At 44.0% G+C, this 19637-nt stretch overlaps 1 pseudogene; it reads right to left on the reverse strand.

Annotated features, from left to right (window-relative positions):
- Positions 1–16331: 16331 nt before the first annotated feature.
- On the reverse strand, positions 16332–18332 carry LOC123811328 (annotated as a pseudogene).
- Between the last annotated feature and the right edge of the window lie 1305 nt (positions 18333–19637).

Below are 19637 nucleotides of genomic sequence, written 5' to 3' on the forward strand. Positions count from 1 at the left end.
CTTTAGAAGTCATTGCTGTTATAGGGAAGTGAGACAGAGAAATTGTCTCAGGAGGCCAGCTAGTCACTTTGGTATTGTTCTGTGTGGGCCTAGCAGTTTAGTCCTGGACTTTTCCACAGAGAAACTCAATTTTGTTAGTATATGCATAACTAAACAGATTCAAAAGAAGTGCCCATGGTAACTAAACTTTTCAAAGACTGATATGCAAAACAGGGTACAAATTTATTAATTTATAATGCAAAATAAAACTGCCAGTATATATTCTTCTGGTAGGGAATTTATTTTTATTATTATTTTTTAAAATATTTTACTTATTTATTTTTAGAGAGGGAAGGGAGGGAGAAAGAGAGAGAGAGAGAAACATCAATGTGCGGTTGTTGGGGGCCGTGGCCTGCAACCCAGGCATGTGCCCTGACTGGGAATCGAACTTGCGATGCTTTGGTTCACAGCCCACACTCAATCCACTGAGCTATGCCAGCCAGGGCGGGAATTTATTTTAAAAGCCAAATTATAATCATTATAGTTGCTTGGAAGTCATGAGGTCAAAAAAAGTGGATGTTCATGCTATCTACATATAATAACTTCTCTCTACTCCAGAAATGTGTCTACCAAAGAACTGATGACTTGAATCTGTGCTGACCAGGGTTCCCTCTCCCAATGACCAGGGGAATGCCATGAGCAAAGCAGGGAGGCCAGAAATTTCATGATGTGTGTAGGGAATCCCAAACAGTGTGTGTAATGCCCCAGGATAAGCTGAGAGAAAAAAGTAGACAGATGAGGCTGAAGGGGTAGACAAGACCAGATCCTGGGATGTGGAGAATGGTATGAGGAGTTACCAAGGCCAGGCAAAGATTCATTGAGTGGTATTGAGAGCTTAGCTGGGGGTGGACACCATGGATGTATGTAGCTTTTCTAACCTAGCATTGGGTCATTGCCTATAGTTTTCTGGGTACCCTTGGACTCAAGGTAGATGGTTAAGTTAACCCAAAGTTAGGCGTATATGGGGCAAACACAGTGGAAAAAAACAATCGTATGGTGATTTTCAGGTATTGTCAAAAGAATGGCAGAAGGAATGAACCATGGGATCCCTACTAGGTAGAAGGTAAGTGAACCATAAAGGACAATGCACAGAAATGGATGGAACACAAGTCTTGCTTGTTGAGGTCAAAGCTTGAATATCTGTCTCCCCTACAGTCAATGCATCTTGATGACAAGGACCAGGTCTTATTCACTGTATCTCCAGTGCCTATCATCATGCTTGGCACTTTGTAGGCATTTAATAATGTTGACTGAATGCACAGATGAATGAAATAGCAAGTCATGTTAGAACTCAGAGCTCCTCTCTCCTGTTTTTATACAGTAGTTTCTTTAATAATTATCCCCTAAAAGGTAGAAATGCCACATTTACTCATATCTAAATCTTTGTGGCATAAAAAATAATCCTAATTTTAAAACCTACTGCCACTCTTACACTGAGAGTAAACTTTTAAATTTGCCTGGACTCCAAAAACAAATACAAGCAACAGCCACCACTTAATTGAACATGTACTATGTAGACAAATGTTGCATTAGGACTTTATCAATACCTCACTTGATCCTCAAATGAGTAATTCTTGTAGTTACTCCTATTTTACAGATACTGAAACTGAGACTTGGGAAAAGTTAAGGAACTCTTCCAGTGTTACGCAACAGTAAACAGAATGGAACCCTAAGCCTGGTGAGCTCTAAAGACTTTGTGTTTCCACTACTCGGGGCGCTACCTCTCCCCAAACACGTGCCCTGAAGGCATATTTGGGTTGATTTAGATCTGTCCAGCCTAGAAGCCAAAGCAGGATCAATGATGCTATTTCTCAGCCTTGAACCCTCAGACCTCCAGGAGTCAAGAGAAGTAGTAAAAAAGGATCAACAAGTTATTTTCATTGTTTTTATTTTAATGGAATATATTTACCTATAAAAAAAGATGAGCATGCAAACTAAAAAATCTGCAGTTTTTCCTTTTGGGCGGAATATTACCTGCTCCGAGTGTTGACCTCTGTCATTTCAGGTTGATCTGAGTTGATCAGCAGAAAAAGAGATGTGTATTTGATTAATCTCTTTTAAATAGGGAAACCCTTTGGCACAATACTAATTTGAAGGATTGCCATTTCTGAGGTAGGTCCTTGTGAAAAGCTCAGTACTTTTCATGCGCTATCTTATTTTCTCCTCCAAGGAATTATAATAATTGTGTTGTTATTATAGTATATTAATGTAATAATTATATGGGAATATCATTTTCCATTTTGCAAATGACAAAAATTGAGTATCAGAGAGGTCTAATAAATTAACCAAGATCACATAGCTTGCTATTGGCAGAACTGGGATTCAGAGTGAGGTGTGTGTGATTCCAAGGCTTTACCACACCATTCAGTTTTAGAGACTGAGATCCTATTGCTTGAAAGGCACAGGGCCTCTAGGATAGTGTTCAAGAGACATATATACCTTTGAAAATTTGGGGCATAGGAGAGAATAATAAAGGAGTGCTCGGTGAGGGGGACTCCAGGCCCCACTGGATGGGAATCTGTCCCACTGCAAACAGCCAAGGGGTCTAGAACATGAGCCATGTAAGAGCCGAAAGCAGTGGGACTTTAAAACAGCTTGTCATGCACACACTCTTCCTTCTCCCTCCTCTCTTAGAAAAAAACAAAACCTTCATTTTATAAAGCAAAATTCCTGCAAATGCAAATTAATGAAGTGCAAACTGAGAGCTCACACAGACACTGACAGTACAGAAAAATATTCATCCACATGGGGTGGTCAGAAAATGGTTCAGAGAGAGGGAATTTGAACCATTGGTGGGTCTGTGCCAGTTAAGGTGCCCACATACTTTTCTGTTTCTCCTAGTAAAGGGTCTGGTTATTAAATTAAAAACTAAGAAAATTTTTCTACAAATTCGTAACTTTTTGAATCCTGTGAGTCTAAAACTTAATGTTTCTAAGTTATAATCTTTAAAATATGAGAAATGGCCAGACCTTCCTCAGTGATTACACCTTGGCATTTATAAAGTTTTTAATATCAGAATTAAATATTTTTTGGAATCAACATTTGGCCCTAGAGAAACAAAAGGAACTCACTGATTCTAGATTTCGTAGATTTAAAGGCTGTGGTACTCATGTGTAACATGCTTACCTAGTAATATTGATGGAAAGTTTTTGTTTTGTTTGCTTTTTAAACTTCTTTTAAAACAGTTAAGGGTGAGGTAGGCGCATGTGCACTTGGTGTGGCACTGTGTGGCTCCCTATCACACAAAATCTTAATAACACCTACAACTTGCCAAATGTCTTTTGAAAACTTGTCTTCTAGGTTATAAAAACAGCCCCAGTAAGCTGCTGCTTTCACCGCATGAAATGGAATGAGCCACATATTTCCTCCTTTTGTAAACAAGCCCAAATCAAAACACATAGATTGAGGATTAAAAAAGACACAACAAAAATACAATTAGCAAGCCCCTCACGAAAATGCCTTCTCTAGTCTTGGGGTGCAGGCAATCCCTAGTCAGTGATTCTCACTAAAGACAAAAACATTTGCTCACAGCAAATGCAGCTGCAGTTAATAACATAGGCAATATCAAGAGCAGATCTGAATGCACACATGCCAGTAAAGAGATTTTCATGATTTCAGTAAAGAAAACCCCACCTTCTACCCCATTTGGGGCCAAGAGCGAAGCCAGGCAAATGGAAAATATGCTGGAAACTGTGTTGGGACTCTCCAATGAAAACATTCCTTCCCTTTTCATTCTAACTATTTGATATAGCCATGCTTCGGAGCTAGAAGATGAATCAGAGTCACCACTTGCCCTCCGGGCAAACCCGCCCTAGGAGTGTTTTACCATAATTGCTTTCTGAGATGAAGGGGCCACTGAAGGATGTATTTACTATTTTCAAGCCTCAGGGAGTATGTGTGATGTATGCTGCCAACTTTAGTCACCTGGTAAAGGTGTCCATTATGGAAGGCACCTTGTTTTCAAGTTTAATTCCTGGCTTAAAGTATAAGCCCCTGTATTACTGACTAAAAGATAGCCAAACTCCACAAGAGGGTGTTCATGTGTATGTGTGTGTGTGTGTGTTTGGTTTTGCTATTTTAAAATCTGGCCTCTGAGCAGAGGAATTGTGCTAAGGTTGGGGAAGTCTTTTAATTCCACTCAGCCCCCGCCCCCCCCCAAAAAAAAACAAACCCAGAGTAAAACAGAGAGGGAGTGCCAGCCAGTAGGAGCTCTGGGTAAACCTTTTAAATCCAGCCTCTTAATGGGTTGGGGACTTTCTGTTTCTTTCTTCCTTGATTTCCCTAAATTCAGGATTCAATTCCTAAGCTTCCTAGTCACAATGCAAAGGGAGTTTAGTTTTTAGGAGAACTGTATGACTGGGTCTCCTACGTTTGGGTGGCAATCATGGACCAGCAGAGTTTCTCCTTACTAGTTGCTTTTAGGATTGCTCTAACTATCTTGGGGTTTCTAATTCTTTTTCAAAAATCTAATTTTTTATCAATAAAAAGCTTGTTTAGATATTGATTGCCTGTTACAAATAATCTATTTCTACTTCATGGGAAATTCAAACAGGTCAGTACCAGGGCAATGATTTTTATTCTCCATTCAGCATCTTTCTATGGCATTCATTTTAATAAACATCTTTCTACAGTAGCCATCTGTGTTAAAACTACTATCTTGGTCGATTGCAAAGCCATTTGGGTGGCTTTAAAAACAGGGAATCCTAGGCTTGGGAAGAGAAAATGACATTGCCAGGCCAAGTTCCGTGAGCACAAAACTCGAATCCAGGTGTGACAGCTGGCCACGCAAGGCCATGCTGTCCCCATACTCCTCCTCTTTCATATGCATTGTCATCTCGAGTTATGGTCTCAAGTTATGGTCTCAAAGTGGACTGAATACTGTGAACTGGATCTTAATTATGTTCCATCTTCTATTTCGAAGTAAACTCAGGGTGAGATCTGTACAAGATTTGTTGGTTCATTTTGGTTTTCAGATGCTTCCTTCAGCTTCTTTATCCATTAAAAGACACTCATACCACTCACCTATCTCAGAGGTATTTTTAGGGTCAAATGAGGTCTGTGAAAAGGCTCCAAGAAAGGTGAGCATTTATTATTGAAGTGGGCAGAACAATGGTCCCTCAAAAGGCCCACATCTGAATCCCTATACCCTGTGAATAGTTAGATTATACAGCAAAAGGGAATTAAGTTTGCAGATGGAATTAAGGTTACCAGTTGGCTGATTTTAAAAGAGGAAGATTATCCTGGATTATCTAGGCAGTCCAATGTAATCAGAAGCGGCTTTAAATGTAGAAGAGGGGAGCAGAAGAGTGAGTGTCAGAGGGATGTGATGTGAGGAAGACATTTGCTGGCTTTAAAAATGGAAGGGGGTATAAGCCAAAGAATGCAGCCACCTCTAGAAGATGCTAAAGGTAAGAAAGTAGACTCTCTCCTAGAGCCTCTAGCAGGGAACACAGCCCCGCTGACACCTTGATTTCAGCCCAGTGAGACCTATTTGTGCTGTTTTAAGACACTACATTTGTGGTGACATGTTACGTAGCCATAGGAAACTAATGCAATTATTAAAATGACTGAACTTCCATGAACTGAAACAAGTTCTAGATGGATTATGAGAGCTGAGTGAAATACAGTGAGTGCTCTCCCAGTATCTGCCTTGTAGGTCAGCAAAACACATCCAAAAAGAGAAAGGGCTGGCAGGAGCACACAGCCAACCAGGGAGTGGTAAAGCTCAGACTGGAGCTGCCCTCAGGATACCTCGAGTAGGGGCATGTGCTAAAAATGACAAAAGATTGATATGCATCCCATCCGTTAGATGGGAACACCCTCACCCCAGCTGTCATCAAGATGGGCAAAAGACCCCTCCCATTAATGGTTGTCCCTCCATTGGAACCGCATCTACTTTGTCTCATTTGGGTCTCCCCTACCCTTTCAATTCTTTCCAGGCTGTTCTCAGCTCATTTCCTTGGTAGCAGGAGTTGGAGCTGGCCTGGCCAGAGCACTGTGAGCTGCCCTGCAGCCAATCCCCTGGATCATCACTTCTGGCCATTAGGTTCCAGACTTAGGGATAGGGGCAGAATAACTGAGTGACTTCATCTTTATCCTAGTGTTGCTGGAAGATCATTCCTGCTTCACATACATCTCATCAGAGGGCCTCCAGGGACAGAGGCTGAGCAAATGCAAGATTTTAAAATTATTTTCCTCCAGCTGTGCATTAATATTTTATTTCAATCTTACCCCACAGCCTGTTCAAGATGAAAAGCTTGAGGGGGTTCCAAAGGTGGATCAGAGCCAGAATGATTTTTGCCCATGTCTCCAGGCCCCAGCTCTCCCCCACCTCCAACAGCCTTATCGTTAAAATGAAAATCCTGCCCTGGAGAGTCCTCTCTTCCTGCAGATTTACACACACCCAGCACCCCAGCCAGGACTGAGCGGCTCTTTCCTGGTCAAATCAGCTTCCACAGGGGCATCCACTCTGACCCACATTCCTGGAACAATTTCTTTTGCAAATCAGCAGGTTTTAAGCAAACAAGGGCGCATTTAAGGACACTGAACTCCACAATTAGCTGAGGGTAAATTTGGCAAAGCATCTGGTCTGCTTACCAAAATGGAAATACAAAAAAAGTTCAGCCTTTAAAATGAAACATTGACTGTGTGAGGTTAATTTTATGCTAGTCTGCTTGAGGTGGCCCAGAGAGGCCCTGGCTCTATACAAAGGGTGAGAGACCAGGATTTCTGGGGCTGCTAGGAGAACCATCTGACTGGGGCAGATGCCAAACACAGAGACAAATATAATGTAACGGTGCTAGAAAACAAGAGCAAATAGCCGGTCATCTTTTGTTGGCATCTCCTAAAGTCAACTTTCAGTAGGCTTTAGCATTTTACTAACTGTGAGCATTAGAATTGTTAAAAAGATACTCTGGATTAATCAAAGATCTACTCCCTGATCTCTTGGACCTTAGAACACATTTTATGTAAAAGCCTTGTGCCATTCTTCTGTGTAATGCAAGGTCAAAAGGTCAATGAAACAATAAAAAGGGCAATGGAGAGGAGAGAGTGGTGGTAGCAAATGTATTCACTACTAAACCCTTTGAGCCACTTACATCTCATGAATATTTTTGAAATTTTGTAATCCTCCCCTCTGAGAATCAGAAAGGCCAGTTTGACATAATATTTCCAAACACTGGAGTGAAATAACACACACAAAAATCAGGAAGATTGGGCAAGCAGGTTTTCAGGCGGAAGAAGTAGGCGATCACGAAAGTAAATATTATCTTTGCCCCATTTTTGAGCAGTAGGTAGTCCCTGATGTAATAGAAATTATGAATCAGGAAACTCGTGACTGCTCTTCTTTTATCCCTCATTCTGCTTATCTGAGGAATTCTTCTATAATTCTCCACTGGCTGCATCAGTAGCAGTATGACTATCCTTTCTGGTCAAAGACAAACTATTCTAAAAAACATAAGAAACAAATAACATAGGGTTTCCGTAATGGTAAATACAGACTTAGAGACATGAAAAAGTGTCAAAGCATGCATATAGAAGCTGGAAACTATAAAGAGGTTGTTTAGAGTAGAGAGTCCTCGTAGACCACAAACTGAATGAAAGTCAACAGGTCTTTAAAGAACCAGAGGAATATTTGTGAGGCCAGAAACAAGACCACAACATGTATGTGCTAGGTATGATTGGGGTAGTTAGATACCTGTGACTTTTTAAATTTAAATTAATTACACATACACAAAATTTAGAATTCAGTCCCTCAGTCACACCACATTTTGAGTGCTCAATGGCCACGTGTGGCTAGTGGCTACTGTATTGGACATCACAGACACAGACTGTTTCCCTCATTGCAGGAAGTTCTATCAGATGCCACTACGGTAGAGATAGAGAAGCCCTGGAAAGAGTGTGGACAAGTACCACCAAAGTCACTGGGAAACAGAATCTTTGAAAGGTGCAACAAACACTAAGTTAAGTTTCTTAAGCTCTGAAAGGAAAAAGGTGAGGAGAGACTAGGCTTTAAAACCTCGGTAACTGTTGAGTCAAGACCAGATGTTTTCCACTTGTTTGAACAGCTAAAGAAGGAAGCTTGTAAGTTAGTCATAAAGAACCCCTAATTGCGAGGGTACTGGACACTGGAAGAGAATAAAAAGAAACTGTCAAATTTGTAAATTTGGGAGAGATCTAAAAATAGCATAGTGATTTGACATTCTGGATTTTGTATTGAGGGATTGACTAGAATGAACTTTGTCTTAAAAAAAAAACCTTGGATACTTTTTATTTTTAATTTTTTTAATATATAATCTTTATCATATTTTTTCTATTACCATTTAGTCCCCTTATACCTCCCTTCCCCCAGCAAACACTACCTTGTTGTCCATGCCCATGAGTCCTTTTTCTAGAATAAACTTTGTCTTAATCATTAATTTGCCTTGATCAGTTGAAGTCTGGTATATAGAGTACTTCAATGATAGACACAAATAAGGGTTGCTCTGTGAATCCCTTAGGATTTTGTGGGTTTTTTTTTTTTTTTGGTCCTTCACATACAAGGTGGCTGTCATCCCAAATCACAGTCAGATCTTGACCTCAAAGTCTGGCCGCTTTCACATCACCCATAGTCTCCTTTGTTTCCAAAGAGAATTAGAAAAGCTCACCTAGGTTTTCCTCTGAGCAGCCCATTCAATGTTCCGCCCAGTACTAGGGTAAACAGCTAGGCTTTGGAATCAGACAGTCCCATATTTAAGTTCTAGCACTTACTGGGTAACACAGACAGTCATTTAACCATCTTATTAGACACACTGTCCTGGTTGCAAGTAGCATTTTCTAAGAAAAACTGAAAATGTATTGGTGTCTATACTGGGAAACCAAGGGTCTGCTCCCCACATAAAAGGAACCTACATTTTAGGATCTCTCACTTACAATTATTCTATTTTGTCACCAATTTAGTTTAGTAGTCTTTTTTGATGGGAACTGATAAAACCCCAACCCAAACTACCTTATTATTAACGGAATTTATAGGCTCATGTAACCAGAGTGGTTCAAGAGTAAAGCAAACCTCAGACATGGTTGAATATAGGGGCTCAAATGAGATATTTCTCTCCTTCTTCAGATAAGGAAAATGATTATGAGAGCCAAGTTCCAGACTTTACTTAACAAGCTATCCAGAGACAAAGATTATACTTTTTCTAGGAAAAAAGTCTCAGGAAAGTTTCTGGTTGGTTCAGACTGAGTCAATACCCATTTATGTATGGACCAGTCATTATGACCAAGAGGATAAAGTGCTCTAATTGGTCAGGCCTGGTTCACATGTTTGTCTTTTTGCCTAAGGGTAGACTGGATAACCCATATTCAAACTGCACGGATTGACTTCCTTACAGGAAAGAGGAGCCTTGAGTGTTCTGTGGTTCATAACAATATGCTCATTGCAACTTGTCAGTCTTGGTTTCCTCATCTGTAAAATGGGAATGGAATAGTTTTCCCATAGAACTAGTATAAGATTAAATGAAGTAACTTGTATAAAGTATCTGGAACACTGCTCAAAAGATGGTAGCTAATATTTTTGCCAAACAATAATTTACTATTATTTTGTTTAGGACACATGGTGGTTTTGTAATATATCAACTTAGCTAGGCAGAACTGATTTCCCAGAATTCCCTTCCCTGTATGTTTCTAATTAGCTTAAGCTACAAGAAAGATTCCTGTGTGAGATTTGGAAGGTGGAGGTGAAGCAGCAGCCATTTTGTGACTCACACATATCATCTGCTGGCTCACTTTGTTGGTGAGGGGTAGCAGTTGAGCCTACAATAGGTCCACCTTCCCCTAGAACCTTCTTCAGATCCTCCACCTCCTGGGCCAAGTGTGTGTGCAGTCTGGTGATGCAGGATGCCAGCTGCTCCTGCAGGACACACATACCATCAAGTCACAGGCAGTGAGAAACCAACATGGGTTTCAGTCCTTTCTGGGCTCCACTTCATGCTTGTGGGTTCTAGCTTGTCCTTGTTCTCCACTCCTTTACACCCACCCATCTCCCCTGGGAACTTCGAGCATTAGACCCAAAGATAATAGCCTTACCAAGACTTCTTAAACAGCTCCAGAATTGCATAAGGCCAAATCCCTGTCTCTGTCTGTGAGGCTGTCTCTCTCTCTCTCTCTCATACTCACTCACACACACACACACACACACACACACACACACACACACCCTTTGAAGTGATTCTCCCTTTCTCACTGGCCTCTGACGGATGAATTCAGAACCTAATTTTTCTAAACTTCCCCAACCTCCATTTTGATTTTAAAGGAGCAAAGACTCTTTGGTCCAGGAGAAGCACAAATTAGGATAAAACTAGAGCTGACAGTTAACCTTCAAAATAATAATTTTTAAAAAAAGCAAAGAAAGAAAATAAGTTAAAATACCACAGTACCAACCACATTCTAACTACCCCCCGCCCACAGGCACAGTAAATAAACGAGATCAGTATCCTTTATTATTGATCTGGCATTGACTCATACTTGCCCAAGGTCAATAACAAAGCCAATGCAAGAAGCAACAAAATGAGCAAAGGGGAGGAATTTGATTACAAATCAAGCCAGACCCTTTCTGTCTAGTTATGTATAAGCTTAAGGCCAGTGAGCGAGCATGTCCAACACACCCACGTATATGCACCATGGGAATTCTGGCCACATGCCTTTTTGCGCTTGGAGATTTGGCTGGGTCCCCGGTGGCAGCTCCCCAGGACAGTGTTCTGTGAACTTCCTCATTCCTGCCCTCTATACAGGAAGCAACAAAGCAGTACATGTTGCTCCCTTCTCTGCGCTGCAGGGAACTCATAACAGGCAACATTGGCTAAGAAAGGAAGCATTCCCATCCCGTCACATGAACTGAGGTGGATTTAGGAAAATGTGAGTTCACTTCAGGGCTCCATCAAAGCATCTCTCAGGACAGGGAAGCTCATTGGCTTCTTGACCCTCCCTCCCAACTCTGTCTGCAAATCTCTCTTCTTGCACATGCCCACCTGAAATATACCCACCACAGTCATTTATTGTGGACTCAAGCCACAACCTTGTGAAATAGTTTAGTCTTTTTTTTTTCTTTGTAACAGTAAGTAGAGATCCTCCCAGCAAGGAATGGGAGGTTTAATGGCAGCTGGTGGGGCTTTTGGGGATTAAGGAGATACAGGACCCAAGCAGTAGGGGAGGGGAGCCCTGAAGATGCAGTGCAAGTTCTGGGAGCTGCCATAGCATGAGTGGCTGGGATTGCTCTGGTAGAGCTGTAGGCCAGGGGTCCCTTCAAAGTAAGAGATCACACATAAAGGAATGTAGAAAGGCCCTGAGCTTCCCTCTGCCACAGCTTAAGGGCACATACCTTCCTCTTTGTACCTCCTGCATCAAGTCAGGGGCCTGGCTCACCGTTCTCTGAATGGTAGGTCAGATGCCTCTGGCTTCCTGCCTCTCATCCTGGACCTCACCTCTGATTCTAACTGCAGTTTGTCCTCACCTCACCCTGACAGCCGCTTATCTCAAGAGCAGGCTCGCATCTTTTGCTTCCTCTGTTTTAGGGTTTCTAGGATGCCGTGGACACTAGTGGGAGTCCACTTAGCACTCACATATGCACAGCCCTGACATGTGGGGGAGTTAACACCGCCAATGGAAGCCTCGAACAGAGGGCAATGGGAGCTGCTGGATGAATGCCTCTGCTGGCTGATCACCAGGTGAACTGTCCTGAGAAATTTTTTTTCACACTCCTCTAAAGGTTCTGGGTGGGATTAAGTTCCCCTTACAGAGTGATAACCTTGATAAAACACCTATATTGGCTTTTATTTCCTTCCCTCCCTTTCCTTACTTCTGCTCCCTGGGATCACCTCCCCAGTCAGCACACAATCCCTTATTTCAGGCTCAGCTTTCCAGAGGAAACCCAGGATAGGAAAAACAATATTTTTGTGTAATTTAAGTAAAGCCCAGAGCCCCACGAGGCTCAGCCTTGGCAGCAAGTTCAATGCACTGTCCAGCAAACAATATGGCATCACGGAGAAAAATATTCAATCTTTAGTATTTATAAAGGTACATCAAAGAGAACCCAACACTTCCTAAATTCTCTTTGTCCGGGCCCCAAACCACCTCACAGACACTCCAGGACCCCTTGAATGCCAATCTTGCTCTCCTTTTTCATCTCTCATATTGTATGAATGTATTTGGCTTCTCCAGCTTAAACCATGCACACACCTCGCTACAGTAGCTGTTCTGCTTCAGTTTCCCTGAAAAGACAGCAGCGATCTCTTTGGGGTGGAGGTGGAATGGGGACTCCTACTCCCTCCCAACGCCCTTTGGTTCTTGGGAAAAAATTAGACTAAGTTTCCAGGGTGTAAACATAGAGCCTGGCTTGCTTAGTGCCTAGAGAGATGCTACAGGGAACACACTTTCCTTGTCATGACACATACAGAAATGGGCATTTTTGTATATCATATTCCAGAAAATGGGTAAAACTCTCATCCCAAAGGCCAAGAGGCTCCCCCTCTTGCTTGGCACAGCACCGCCATTTGCAGCACACCAGTGTCAGACTGCCACAGGTGGGAAGGCTGCGGGACGTGCAGGGAGTGACCAGGACCCTCCACACTGTGGTGGGTCCTGAGAACACGTGCAGAGTTGGCGCTGGCTCTCTCTCTCACACTCTCTCTCTCTCTCTCTCAGCTTCCAATGAACACAAGCACTTGCTTGACATTTTCCTGCACATTCTTTCATTTTCCAACTGCCTCCCTGCCCCCATCCGCACATTCCACAATATGGCAATTAATTGTTCTCCGCTGCTGAGCAGCATTGGTGTGCATGACCACGACTGCAGTCCTGCTTTGTTCCCAGTTTAGTCAGTGGCTGTCTCTGGCTGTCCCTCAAAACGCAGACAAAACCAGCCAGCTGCAGACCCAGCTGTCCGCAAGCCCCAACACTGGCATTCAAGTGGCCGCAAGAGAGCCCATACAGTGCCCAGAGAGAGCCCATTCTTCTCCTTTCTCCTCTTAACAATTGACAGGCTCTAAGAAAGGAAACCGTGAGCTCTGGGCTTGGCAGCGGGCAGGAGGCTCTTGTTAACAGCTTGCCTTCCTGTTTATATAGGGTCTGGCAAAACTGTTAATTTCTCTCACGGAGGTGGCAAATGGGAAAACCAGAAACGCCAAGGAATAGCAGCCTGGAAAACAGCCTCAAAGGGACTTCTTGAAACGAAGCAGAAGGCTGAAAGTGGGGGTAGGGAGTAGGGTGGGATTATCTTGGGTTCCCAGGCCCAGTAAAGAAGATATTGGCAACTAGCTGTCTGTCCAAAAGGACTCACTGAGAACCACTCTGTGGGGATGCCTCTCCCCATCTGCTTCCCTCCGAAGAGGGTCATGGGTTGCTCAGTAAGCATCTACCTTAACACCTGCAGAGTTTCCCCATCATCCATTAGCAACCCTGATCTGGCGGCTCTGAAGCTGAAATCCCTCCAGGAAATACTCCAGGATTCTGAGTCCCTCTGCTGGCCTGCTGCTTCCCTTTTACTCCTGAACCCTAGACAGTGTGTCTCTGCTCCACTTATCTATACCCTGAAAGCACCTGGGGGAGAGTCTGGTTTCATTGTTCTGGGGAGGGACCTGGTGCTGATCTGTTTTAGAAGCTTCTCAAGTGATTCTAATGTGCAAGCCAAGGTTGAGAATGTCGGGGAGGAAAACCTTTTCCTCTGCCCTCTTAGGTTCAGTGACTGAGGGATTGCAAATTTAGCCGTCAAAAGACAGATTAACAGGAGAAAAAGAATACAAATTTATTAATATTTTATGTGCACAGAAGCTCACATAAAAAGTAAAATTCAGCAGTTAGACTCAGGAACTTACATTCCCTTCTTAACAAACACAAGGTTTGGGCTTCAAGGGACAATAAATTATGGGGAAGTGACTAGGAAATATATGGAGAAAACTAGTGGAAGATAAGGGTAATTTTAGTAAGGCTCGGTTATGCAGACTCATCTTGGTGCTGAACCAGGAGTTGCTCCCCTCTTCCTGATATGGGAGAGGGGTACATCCTCAAAAGGAAAATCTATGCCACATTCACAAAGAGAAATGTATGCCCTCCTTTTTTTGTGGATAAGGGAAGGGCAGAGAACTCCTCCTGCATCTATTCCTTCTCAATCACCTTCAGCTCAAAATTATCATTATTCCAAAATAGCATGTTTTGGGGTGGCATATCCTGATCTCCTTTAAGAACTACTGTGAAGGATGGATCATTGTTATTTTCACTATAAATTATTATTTTAAGTTAAATGTTAGCTTATCTCAAAGGGCTGTTTGTAGGGGTGGGGATGGAGACAAGGAATGAGACGAGAAGGAAGTGGATTCCAACAGTCACAGCCCTTGGCTGGGGAGACAATAGTTCTGAATTGACCGAGACCGAGGGTATGGTGTGGAGAAGTGTTCTTTGGGATGTGAGACATGGGTGCTAAATCTGGGAAAGTCATTCAGCCAACTAGACCCCAGGGTACCGCAGGCTGCCTTTTACATGATTTCCCTGGACTCCTGAGCCTCTTGAAGAAAGGGGAGGGGTGCCTTATGCTTGCTTGTATTTCCCAGTATCTGCCAAACTATAAATTCTCATTATCCAGTTCCTGAATTTGCTGCCTCCTGTTTAATTCAACAAAGGCCCCTAGCTGCTATTTTATGTAGGAATGTTACCATGCTTTCATGGCCTGGAGAAAGACAGGGCTGTTTGTTCTAGAGAGAGAAGCAGCTTCAGAGTGGGTGGGAGAGCAGGTTGTAGGCTGAGCCTTGGGGAAGCATTTGCAAGCCTATGGACACAGAACACTGGGGTTGCAAACATTGCAGAGAAATGGAGCTATTCTTACCACAGTATAGAGCTCATTTAAATATCCCTATGCACACAATTCTTGTCAAAGGGGCTGGATTGCAAAAATTAGCTATTTTGGAAGTTTATCTATTATAGAAGGAAAAATCGAGATTTTCACGCACGTTCTCTTTGCTTCAATTTTACACCAGGGAGTGAAATGAGGATGTGTGGATTTGTGGAGAGCCCTACAGCTCTCTACTTGAGGCTCTTTGAGGACTCTCAAAGCCTGGCCAACAAGCCCTCTCCATGCCACCACGCTGAACCCCTCCCATCCTCAGCATGACCATCCAGAGTTCTTACAGGGCCTGAGGACCTGCCAGGGTCCTGCCCATCTCCTGTCTGGGAGGCTCTTACCAATCCCCTCTTCTTCTTCTGTAATGCTCAGCTTAAGCCTAAGGATCCTCCAGGAAGTCCTACCTCCCCCTCTCTCTCTCTTCTGGAAGCTTCTAGAGCAAGCAAAGTCCATATAACAGTGCCAACATCCCTTTGTGATCCATTCTGGAAGTAACCAGGTCATCAGTTCTGCCAAAATTTCCTTTGCTGATATATTCTCTGTCCACCCACCTCAGTCCTGGTATTCCTGAGACCACGCGAAAACCTGGTGGTTGTGGTCTGCCTACCTCCTCAGTAGGAGTGTAACCAGTAGGAAACAGCCCAGGTCAGACACAGAGTCAGCAAGAGGCCCAGGGATGCTGTGATCCTTGGCTGCTTCCTTTACTCCCAGTGGGGGGAGCTGATGATGGGGGGAGAGGAGGAGAATATTGTGTCAGCTCTGCTGCCATGCGGCCCTGGCTGTGAGTTCTCTGATGTGGCCACCTTCCCTGGTTCTGTGTTGTAGGTGTCCTTCCAGAACTCCCAGGGCCACAAGCTGTCTACCATCCCTGCTGCAGTTCCACTGTGTTCTTGGCTCCCAAATCCTAGCCAGATCCTCAGCCCAGACTCATAGGGAACAGCTGAACACATGATCAGGAACCAGCTACCTGGGTTCTTACTATGCAGCTAGATGCTTCTGGCACCTTACTTTTCTCATTCATCAAATGGCACCTACTTACTTTTGTTAAAGCGATTAGAACAGTGCTTGAGACATAATAAATGCTGGTTATTGTTACTTAACATTCTTTTAATGGAAGGGAGAGAGGCCACCTAATTTGTGTTAGTCCTGCACCCTGAAGTTTTCCCATCTCTGGGTTTAGTTCTTATTGTTAGAGGCACTTCTAGCTTCTCTAAAAGCTTCTAACTTCACCCAATCCTGGGTTTCTTCATGTGCTGTCCTGTGCCTCCCAAACAGACTAGCCAGGGGCAAGTTCTTAAACGGTTGTCTTTAATCGTCACCCTGGTGTAGTCTATTTCAAATTGTCTTGAACATGTCTTTGTTGTTGTTGTTGTTGTTACATAAATTAACCCATTTATTATTGGCTAGCAATGTTTCAATTGTGGAGCTTCTACTGGTCTTTCAATTCCTTCGGTCTTCTGATAGATGGCAGACTTTACTGTGACAGCAGAAGTGGTGTTGTAGGTCCAGGCACCACTAGCAACTGTTTTCATGCAGGAGCCACAATGCCAGGTCCCCACTGCTCGCCTCTTCATGTTGGTTTTGCCACAGAGGGAGCAAGTATACTTGGCGTGCTGGCTGATTTCAATTTTCTTCACCATTTTCCTGAGGGAGGCACCATAACAGGTGCTGTATTTACCGATGATTCCAACTTTCTTGGTGCATTTAGCCTAGGCCTCAGCGAGACCGACACCATTTTGCCGCTGAACTTGTCAGTCTTGATCCCCGAAACTTCTGTGTGCTTCCTGAGGAAAGCAATTCTGTCTTGTACGTTTTATCTCCCAACTCTGCCTAACATAGTTCTAGGCATTGGATGAATGACACATTAGGACCTAGAAGAACCCAAAAGCAATTTTCCACCTGCTAACATCCATAAGACCGAAAATAACACCAAAAGGACCTCCTTGACCTAGGACATCTGGGCCTTTGGTAAGCTGGAATTGTGGAGTGACAATCAGCAGAACTTCCAGCTCTAGCCTCTGTCCACTCCCTGAGATCTGGAGTAAGCCCAAATAGCTTATTTGGGAGACAGATAGGGGAGATACCAGTCAGAGCCAATAAACAGGCATGCTTCTCTTCCTTAGTTTTATTTCCTCAGTGGTGCACCAAAATATGCTGAGCCTAGAGTCTGCAGTAATAAAACAAGCACAGCCCATGAACGGGCTATAATTGCAGGCTGCAAGGAAAGCCCCAAAGCTCTGCTGTGATTCTCCATGACCACCCTTCCTTTACTGGGAAGGGAGCTGTTTATAGCATCTCTTGGGTCCCTCTAGCATTTTAGAGCCTTTGTTGGAAAATGCTTTCAGATTAGCATTAAGTCTGTGTTATCCTGGAAGAGACTGGATGAGTAATAAGTGAGTTAACCTGCACTGTTTTCCACAAAGAACTCTAAATCCCCCCCACCCACTTCTCTGAATAAAATATCTGTATTTCCACCCACACTCTCAGCTACCTGCTGCAGGGGCTGAAACCCTGCCAAGTTTTGCTTCAACACTACAGCTTCTGGAGCTGCCAGGGTCCTGTACTTTGTGTCTTAGTTCTTGCTCTGCCCTGATAGAGATAAAGGTATATTAATGGGGCCAAGGGGTCCTCTGCCAGATGGGCTGCAACACCATAGACATACTGCAGTCAGCAGCCCTTGGAAAAGAGTCCAGACATCAAGTTCTTTACTGTGCAGAAATGGTCAACAAACAGCAAAACAGACCACCTCCCACCCACCCTGCAAGCCACATTCCTGCTTGGCATCCGGGCTCAACCTTTCCCTCAACTGAAAGGCTCTCCCTTTTCCTAGGCACCCAACATCCTATTATCTTTCACCCTTAGCCCTAGCTCCTCCTTCTCTTCTGTCCATTCATTAGAATGTGTTAATTGAGCACCTGCTGAATCCCAGAGAGTGGACTAAAGATGGGGATACAAAAATGAAACTCACAGGCCCACCCTACAAGGAAGGAGCTGCTCCCAGTTTAGGAAGTCCTCCCTGACTACTCCAGCCCATGACCACCTGCCATTTTTTGGACTCCTTTGAACATCATTTGGTTGATCCAGTCTTGGCTTTCATTAATATTATCTCCAACTTACAGATGAATTAATAGTTCCTGAGAGGTTAAGAGAATTGTCCAAGGTCACTGTGTCAGTTGGTAGCTTTTAAGTGATTCAGCTGCTCTCTATGTTGGCCTTATTTCCCCAACTGGTCTCTAAGCTTCCCAGGAGGTGGACAAGACTTTAGCTTCTCTGCCACAACCTTCCAGTCAACAACTTTGCATACCTTCAGCACCCATAAAGGCTGATGACTTGCTGATTGCTCTTGGACTGGCCCAAGGTCAGAGGCCTGCTCTGCTTGGAATCCCGCAGTCCAGATGCTGCATCTTGAGAGTCTGAATTTCTTCTCCATTGCTCCATCCTCATACTCACGTTCTTATAGTGTAGCTCCCTCTTGAGAAGCAACAGCTTTCAGCCTCCGGAAGGGAACATGCATCTCACTGTTTGCAAATAGCCTTTGCTTGCTCCACAGGCACTATCCTCAAGATGGACCCAGGTGAGAAGCCCTTGAGAGGGGAGAGGTTTGCTCAAATAGGGGTCTTGGCTGTGGTCTTCGTTCCCAGAGAAAAAGCAAGTAACCCTGATCTTTTTTTGATGAGCCATCTGTGGCGCACAGGAGATAATAAAGTAAACTTGATTTTCCTCCCAAGGAAACGTTTCAGGCTTCTCCTTGTGTGGGGCTGTGGTCTTGCCAAGAGAAAATGATGTGAGGGAGGGGTCAGTGGAACTGCAGGGAGCTCAAGGTGGACCCAGCCCACAACACATTGGGCCGACCACACCGAAGTCACCGAGGACCCCGTGTGCCTGGGCCTCTGGCCAAGGTTAGGCCTGGCTGTCATCCAGACAAAGACTGCTGTGCCATGAAAGTGTGCATCCATGGGCACGGCCTCATGTAAAATGCCACAGGCTATGGGCCAAAGTCTGCCTGTGGGTGTTTGTTCCTCTAGGAGCAGCTATAAAAGGCAGGGGAATTTTGGAAGCAGGAAGTGAGAACTCCACATAGGAACATTTAGATTTCAGGTTTCAGGTCAGAATCTAACAGAAGATTTGATGTCCTTCTGTCAATTTAAATGTCCATTTAATTCTCCCTCCAGAGCTGGCCCCAGGATCTGCTAAGTTAGGAAAGAGGACTTAGGGCCTTGGAAGTAATCCTAGGGGTGGAGGCGCAGGGAGAGACGGGCTCAGAATAGAGAGAGAAAAGGTACCCCCCCACCCACACAGACGTGCCTGGCATGGTGAGGGAAACTGACTGAGACTAATCTGCCAAAGAAAAACAAACCAACTGATGAGGAATCTTCCTAGAGCTCGGAGACCTGGAAGAAGGAACCACTGGCTGGCCTCAGAGGTGACCTTGCTTTAGAGGTAAGGGAAATCTGAGGACACACTCTGGAAGAGAATATTCAAGGCCAGAAGAATATCAGGAGACAGAGGTAGAGGTTGTAGAGAAGGGGTGGAGATGGGTTTCCTCAAGGGCAGGGGAAGGGAAAGAGACTTGACAACTTGAGACAAACTCATAGCCAATCAGCAGGACCCTGGCTGCCCGGAGCAGCTGACAGCCAGGAGACAGCCTGCTTCTAGGGCACCAGACACGGCCTCTTCCCAAAGACCACAAAGCTTTAGCCAACAGAAAAGCTACCTGGGTCTCCTGGTGCATTTT

This window comes from Phyllostomus hastatus, unplaced genomic scaffold (assembly GCF_019186645.2).
Source record: "Phyllostomus hastatus isolate PE091 unplaced genomic scaffold, TTU_PhHast_1.1 phas_scaffold_78, whole genome shotgun sequence".
NCBI classification, from domain to species: domain Eukaryota; kingdom Metazoa; phylum Chordata; class Mammalia; order Chiroptera; family Phyllostomidae; genus Phyllostomus; species Phyllostomus hastatus.